Here is an 8305-nt window from a genome sequence, read left to right as displayed (position 1 = left end):
GACACGGAGCCAGAGCAGTGCAAGAAAGAAGTGGACCTGCTCAGGGACATCAGAAATGTGAGTTAAGAGTTTTTTTTTTCCTTATAGGCTAGCTATATACCGGGAGCAGGGTCTGTCTGGCTATATACTGGGGGCAGGGGCTGCAGGCTATATAATAGGGGCAGGCTCTGCTGGCTATATACCAGGGCAGTAGCTGCAGGCTATATACTAGGGGCAGGCTCTGGTAGCTAAATACCGGGGGTAGGCTCTGGCTGGCTATATACTGGGGGCAGGGGCTGCTGGCTATATAGTAAAACATCGGGGCAGATTTACCTACCCGGCCCATTCGCGATCCAGCGGCGCGTTCTGTGCGGTGGATTCGGGTCTTCCGGCGATTCACTAAGGAAGTTCCTCCGACGTCCACCAGATGTCGCTGCTGCGCTGAAGTTCCCGAGGTCCGCCGGAGTGCACGATCCTATACTTGGTGAAGGTAACTGCATGTCCCGCGACACTTTTTTTTTTTTTAAATGCGGCGGTTTCTACAAAACTGTAGGGTTATTGGTCGGCCACGCCCCCGATTTCTGTCGCGTGCATGCCGGCGCGATGCGCCACAAACGCCAAAACCCTGGGGCAATACGGGGAAAATCGCCGCAAATCGGAAATATTCGGGTAACACGTCGGGAAAACGTGAATCGGGTCCTTAGTAAATGATCATCTTGAAACATTTACCCTTACTTAATGAAAATACCATATTGGATAAAATTCTGGAAGGAGGTTGTAATGTGGTGGCCAGAAGGAACAAAACTCTGGGTAACTTATTATCACCATCAGTAGTATCTTTGGATGCTAAAAAGAGAACATGGTTAAATACTGTGGGTTTTTACAGATGTGGTGGGACCCGATGTAAAATATGCAAATATGTCAGAAATATAAAAGTTTTCAGTAATAATATCGGTAATAAAGAATACACGATAAAGAGTTACATTAATTGTAACACGGTCAATGTGATTTATATGATTTTTTGTGATGCATGTCAAATGCAGTACATAGGGCAGACGCGTAGAAAATTCAAGACAAGGTTTTTGGAATATCTTTGAGACCATCCAGAGGGTGAAACCTATTGGGTGCCTCGAAACACTTTTTAAATGTGCATGGAAGCGAAACTGATAATATAAGAGCTTATGCCTTTGAAAAAAATTTTTGCCGAAAAGAGGCGGGGACATTATTTCACTTTTAAAAAATAGAGAAGCTTATTGGCAATTCATGTTGAAAACAACATTCCCTCAAGGGCTGAACTTTAAGAGTGAATTCATGAATCATTATTAGTATCCTCAACACATAGTATAGAAACACTATTAAAGAGAACCCGTCAGGCAAATTAACCCTCTATACCAGGGGTCAGGAACCTTTTTGGTTGAGAGAGCCATGAACGCCACATATTTTAAATTGTTATTCTGTAAGAGCCGTACCATATGCACATGCCCCCAGTAGATAGGTAGTCCCAGTGTCACGGGTGCCCCTGCGATCGCAGGCACACCTGGGCCCCTCTCCGTGGCAGCGCCCCTTTTTGAGCTCACTCAACTCACCCCTTTCCGGCTCCCATCCTGGCTGGCAAACGCTTTCCACAGTGTTTCCTTCCCAAGTGTTGACTTCTCAGTGTGATCCCGGACCTGTTCCTGATTCTTCTCCTTCGCTGCCAGCCCTGATCTTTTGCTCCATCCCCGACTTTGCATCATTGCCGCCTACCTTGACCGTCTGCCTTGACAGTCTGCCTGTTCCTCACCATGAGATTTCATAGTGATCCTGTACCTCGACCTTGGTTGCCACCTTGGACAAGTCGCGCCTGTGGAGCAACCTGGTGGTACCATGCTGCAGCAAGACCATCCTGCTTTGCGGCGGGCACTGGGGAAGACCGGGTGCCACTTACATTCGGGTCCCAGGTGTATGCTTAGATCATTGTCCGCGGTGGTCTCCAAATCCTGACACCCACCACATGCCTCCCAGTAGATAGGTAGTTACAGCACATACTCCCAGTAAATAGGTAGCCCCAGCACATACCCCCAGTAGATGGGTAGCGACAACACATACTCCCAGTAGATGGGTAGCCACAGCACATTCCCCCTAATAGATAGGTAGCCATAGCACATGTCCCCTAGTATATAGGTAGCCACAGCACATGCCCCCAATTTGATAGGTAGCCACAGCACATGCCCCCAAGTAGATAGGTAGCCACAGCACATGCCACCAAGTAGATAGTTAGCCCCAGCTCATATTTCCAGTAGATAGGTAGCCCCAGCACATACTCCCAGTAGATAGGTAGCCCCAGCACATACTCGCAGTAGATAGCTAGCCATAGCACATGCCCCCCAGTGGATAGGTAGCAAAAAAGAAATTAATGTTCACTTACCAGCGCTCCCTGCAGCCAGCTCCTCATCGCTTCCACGCTTTGACCCAGGCTTAGATGATGGCGGCGATGGCGCCTGGGTCATACAAAGGACGTAGGCAGTGGTAACATCGCTGCTTGTGTCCAGTGATCAGTCTAAGAGACACACAGCAGCCATCACTATTTATTAAAGATCTGTCTGGGAGCCAGATGCAGCCAACAAAAGAGCCCTGCTCTATACTATATATTATACTATATTAAACTAAATATATTTTCATAAACTGCCATTAGACAGCATTGCCTCTTTCCCTTCATTGTCCCTCTACATGCCTGTAAACTTAAGCAATGAGGTCCTAAAGCTGTATGCAAATGACCTGTGAGATGTTCAATGAGTCATTAGCATATTCAGCTGTCCAGCTTATTCATGAGTGGGAGGCACAGCCACACCCCCAGTGCTTGACTTGCATAATGATGTGAGGTATAATGGTGTAATGTAATGGCTCCATCTCCCTCTGGACCACCGCGGGAGATGGTACTAGCCGACACTTGGGACCGGAGTCTAAGTGGCACCTGGTTTTCACCAGAGCCCGTCGCAAAGCGGGATGGACTTGCTGCGGCAGGATACCACCAGGTCGTTCCACAGGTGCGACTAGCCCGCCGGGGCAGCCGAGGTCGAGGTACCTTAGCGGAAGACAGTCTCGTGGTAAGGACCAAGCAGAAGGTCAGGGCAGGCGGCAGAGATGCAGGGTCAAGTCCGAATCCGGGATCAGCAACGGGAGGTCCAGGCAGGAGGGAACGGGAGGACAGGCACACGGGACACCGGAACACAGCAACACGGAAGAACTCAGGTAACATGACAAAACGGAGGGACTCAGGGAACGCAGGAACAGACAGGAACGCAGGAATATCGCAGGGGAGCTTTCACCATGGAATACACACAAAGATCCGACAGGGAATGATGGGAGTCCCGCACGTGCGGGACCTAGTCCGGACGGGAGCAAGGAGAGGTGATTGCACGGGAGCGGGACCAGGGCAGCGGAGAGAGGCACGGGTGCACCCGCGATCCGTGGTATGGATCGTGGGGGTGCCCGTGACAGTACCCCCCCGCCTTCGGCCTCCCCCTCTTCTTCTTGGTCCCAAGAAACCTCTGGAGGAGAGTCCGATCAAAAATATTCTCTTCAGGCTCCCAGTATCTCTCCTCAGGCCCAAACCCCTTCCAGAACTTCATGTCCAGAACCTCCTTGACTTCATATACATCTGGAGAATCAGCCTCAGGGGCCGGAGGAGGGGATTGCTGGGTGAAGCGGTTCAAGACGACTGGCCTCAGGAGGGACATATGGAAGGAGTTCGGGATGCGCATTGATGGAGGAAGGCGGAGCTTGTAGGCCACTTGATTGATGCGCTTGATTACCTCAAAGGGACCAAGGAACCGGGGCCCAAGTTTGTAGCTGGGTATCTTAAGCCAAACGTATCTGGAGGATAGCCATACTTTGTCACCAGGAGAGAAGACAGGAGGAGCTCGACGTCTCTTATCAGCCTGGGTCTTGGTACGGTCTGTAGCTCGTAGAAGGGACTGGCGGGTCTGGTCCCAAATAGCCCTGAGATCCTGCACCAGATCCTCCACCGCAGGGACAACAGAGGGAGTAGACAGCGGGAGAGGAGGGAGAGGAATGCGTCCATAGACCACAAAGTACGGAGCCGAACCAGTAGATCCCGAGTCCAGGGAATTGTAAGAGAACTCAGCCCAAGGTAGAAGGTCAGTCCAGTTGTCTTGACGAGCTGAGACGAAGTGGCGCAGGTAGCAGCCCAAAGTCTGGTTCACCCTCTCTACTTGACCATTCGACTGAGGGTGGTAAGCAGAAGAAAAGTCAAGGATGACCTGCAGCTGCTTACATAAAGAACGCCAGAACTTTAACACAAACTGGACTCCTCGATCGGACACAATGTGAAGCGGAAGGCCATGCAGCCGGAAGATATGTTTGAAGAACAAACTGGCAAGCTGTGGTGAAGACGGAAGACCTAGAAGGGGAACAAAATGGGACACCACCCAGATGACAGTATTGCCCGAGGAGACAGGCAGATCGGTAACAAAGTCCATTGCCATGTGAGACCATGGGCGACTGGATATCGGCAACGGGAGTAACAGTCCAGCCGGTTTGAGACGAGAGGTTTTATTGCGGGCACAGGAGGAACAGGATCCCACAAACATCTTTGACCAGGTCTGGCCACCAGTAGTAGCGGTAGATGAGGGCCACGGAGCGTTGCACCCCAGGGTGCCCAGCCAGACGAGAAGAATGTCCCCAAGACAGAATCCTCTTCCGGAGAGCAGGTCTAACATACGTCTTGCCAGGAGGTAGCTGCCGAAGGTCCACCGGTGCTGCAACAACAAGCTGGTCAGGAGAAATTATGTGCCAAGGAGCTGGTTCATCTCCAACAACATCCGAAGAACGGGACAGAGCATCAGCCTTGACATTCTTGTCTGCCAGACGAAAATAAATCAGTGTATTAGGATTGAGAGCATGTCAGCAGATAAAGCACAGACACTAGCAATGCTTTACATACACACAGACATGAGCAGGGAGAGGGGGGAGGGGTAACAGTGGTGACATCACTACCTCTTACCATGTGACCAGCCTCATTTACATAATAAAGAAAAAAAAGATGGTTTTACAGTGATTAATAAAGGCTGGATTAGATAAAGACTAGCTAAAGGCTGGGATGGAATTCATGTGACCTGCTCCAACAGGCAGAGGTGACAGAAATAGTGAAGGAGACCAAAGTACGACTTTGGGATTTTATCATGTTTATCTTGGTTTTTTTTTATATATTTTCTCTCATTTCAGCTTTTGTTTTTATCTTACTAGTTCCCACCAACAGATTGGTTTCCATCCGGAAGCCAACCGGAATTTCGGGAGCCATCTTTATAATCAATCTTTTTACTTACCAGATTCTTCAAGTTTGTTTGGGATGGATCCATTTCTGTGGATTGGAAATGTGTGAGTAGCGCAACATAAGCTTTGACATCGGCCTAATATGTTGCAGTTAGGATTGCTGTCACTTTCCCTTAGTAACAGTATGATATAATAGAGCATACAAGTCACAGGAAGGATTACACTGTTAAAGTCTCAAGTGTCACATGAAGCATCATGTGACTTGTTACTCAGGGAAACAATATACGCCCGTAACAACGGAAGTGTCACGGGTGGTCCCGCGACCCACATCGTGGGTCGCGGGCTCACCCGTGCTGCTCTGCCCCCGCCAGCGCGTTGCCAGCGCATCTCACCCGTCCAGACTCCTGGCTCGCTCCCCTCCACTGTGCGCTCGTGGCACCTTCTCCAGATTTAAAGGGCCAGCGCGCCATTAATTGGTGCTGGCCATATTGCCCAATTCTACATAAGCCTGCCTCTTCCTGCAAGCCTTGCCGGATCTTTGTGCCTCATAGCCTGAGAGAAAGCTTCCAAGCGAGTATTCCTGCGTACTCCTGCTTTCCTGTGTGTTCCTGTGTTCCTGTGTATTCCTGTGTGTTCCCGCTCCTGAGTCCTGTGTTGCCGTGTTACCTGAGTTCCTCCGTGTTGCTGTGTTCTGTGTGCCTGCCCTGACCCTGTGCCTGGACCTGACTACGAGATTGTCATCCGCTAAGGTACCTCGACCTCGGCTGCCATCGCGGGCTAGTCGTGCCTGGGAATGACCTGGTGGTATCCTGCCGCAGCAAGTCCAACCCGCTTTGCGGCAGGCTCTGGTGAAAACCAGGTGCCACTTGGACTCCGGTCCCAGGTGTCGGCTAGTTCCATCTCCCGCGGTGGTCCAGAGGATCCACTGATCCTGACAGGAAGTATGCTTTCCAGTCCTATGCATAGCGTCACTGAATTGTAAATTGAGGTTATGTGATGCAAATTGTATAATGGACTGTTTATTTATGGCACTAGTGGCACTTATGGAACTAGTTTAAAACTATTTTTAAAGTGCTATAAAATTTTGTGATATGTTTTATATAACACCACTTGGGTTTAAATATATATGCAGATATTATGAATAAGGGAGTGTCTGGGTTGGGATCTCATTGGTATAAATTACCGACACTGTCTCACAATCTCTAGTCATGAGTAAGAGCACGGCTTAGTGCTAGAACCTGTATACCTGTTCATTGCTGTTGGATGCCATGTTATGATGATTAAAGGCGGTTTTATACTCTAAAGTAAGCTGGATCCGTGGATTTTTCTTTCTTATGGTTACACTTGCTGCAGTCAAGTCGGATCCGTAGGAGGAAAAAATATTACACCGCAGATCAAGGTGAGCTGGAGAAGCTTTGGATATGGCTGCTGTCTGTATGTATACTAGGGGCAGGGGCTGCTGTCTGTATACTAGGGGCAGGGGCTGCTGGCTATAAACTAGGAGACAGGGGCTGCTGGCTCTATACTAGGAGGCAGGGGCTGCTGGCTATATACCGGGGGCAGGGGCTGCAGGCTATATACTGGGGGCATGGGCTGACAGGCTATATACTAGGGGGGCTGGCTCGCAATATGCTACGGGCATTGGCTGGCTATATACTGGGGGCAGGGGTTGCCGGCTATATACTGGGGGCAGAGGCCGCTGGCTATATACTAGGAGGCAGGGGCTGCTGGCTATATACTAGGAGACATGGGTTGGCCGACTATATACTAGGAGTTATGGGCTGGCTGTATACTGGGGACATGACCTGACTGGCTATATAGTAGGGGCAGGGGCTGCTTGCTATATACTGGGGTAAGGAGTTTGACTATATACTGGGGGGGAAGGGGCTGGCAGGCTATATCCAAGGGTTATGGGCTGGCTGGCTATATACTTGGGGACATGGGGCTGGCTAGCTATATACTAGAGGGCACATGCTAGATGGTAAGCTATATGGAGGCTGTGACCAATGCATTTCTTACCCTAGGCTTATACTTGAGTCAATAGGTTTTTCCATTTTTTTGTGTTACAATTCGGTACCTTGGCTTATACTCGGGTCCCTTATACTCAAATATGTACAGTATTTTATAGTCTACCATGCAGATGGAACATAGTGCTGGAGATGAGACTCTGAGCATCATAGTGTTATAAGAAAAGATGTCATTATGTCAGTTTAGCTCTAATGTTCCTTGAGGAAGAAGAGGACTCATACATCACTAAGGCCTTATGCACACAACCGTGTACATTTTGCAGTCCCATTTTTTCAGGCCTTTTATGGCCTCAAAAATAGGCCATTTGTCACGGTATGCAACCCATATGCCAGCATAAATTTACCACATCTGCAAAAAATTACGGTAGGCAGGCACCCATGTGGCCTGGTCTCCTGGGCAACCCAACCCAAAAATGGGCCGTAGCCCGTATGTGATAGAATCACTGTATGCAGGTTGCCTCTTTGCGTTCTCATAAATTTCTATGGAGAGACTGTACTGCAAAAATGTCAAAAATTTGTATTTTTTATGTTGCGTTCTGATGGCCAGTTAACACTGTGGTGAGAAATACGTTGACTGTATACATAGCTGAAATATCTATCAAAGTCAATGGGGCAGTGCACGGTGTCGTTTACAGTGTATTTTTAGTTTTCCACTCCACCGTCTTTCTTAATTGGCAAGCAGGGGACAAAATGCCACAATAACCCAGAACAGGGCCTACCCATAGGAATGTGTAGGAATGTGTTTGTGGACCAGTTGCTAGTTAATGTCGTGTGCAGGTAGGAAAATAGATAGCAAAGTTTGTAGTGATTTAGGAAGGAGCATGCAAAAAACGATAATACTACTGAAGCATAATGGGGCACTTGTACTAAGGGCCGTTTTTCTGTTACAGTTGCAAAGTATGCCGCACGGCCTATGTCAAAGGTGCACCAAAAAAAAAAGTGGCACACGGCACACTCTTTCGGAGAAGTGGATGGGCGCCTCTCTGGCACCCTCTGCCCACTACACAGGCAAACTACACATAGTA

General features: G+C 49.1%; 1 protein-coding gene across 4 annotated transcripts in view; it reads left to right on the top strand.

Moving 5' to 3' along the window:
- The window catches only part of LOC140071067 (solute carrier family 22 member 6-A-like), a 35397-nt gene that overhangs the window by 841 nt on the left and 26251 nt on the right, over positions 1-8305 (top strand). For 3 of the 4 annotated variants that reach the window (XM_072118320.1, XM_072118319.1, XM_072118317.1), the window contains exon 1: positions 6477-6652. The exons of the other annotated variant lie outside the window; for it this stretch is intronic. The gene's annotated coding sequence lies outside the window, so the exon portion shown is untranslated. Of the gene's footprint in view, positions 1-6476; positions 6653-8305 lie in introns of those variants that run through there. 4 annotated transcript variants of the gene reach the window in all.

This window comes from Engystomops pustulosus, chromosome 7 (assembly GCF_040894005.1).
Source record: "Engystomops pustulosus chromosome 7, aEngPut4.maternal, whole genome shotgun sequence".
NCBI lineage: Eukaryota > Metazoa > Chordata > Amphibia > Anura > Leptodactylidae > Engystomops > Engystomops pustulosus.
The sequence above is the reverse complement of the archived record's forward strand: the minus strand, read 5'-3'. Positions and strand labels throughout refer to the sequence as shown.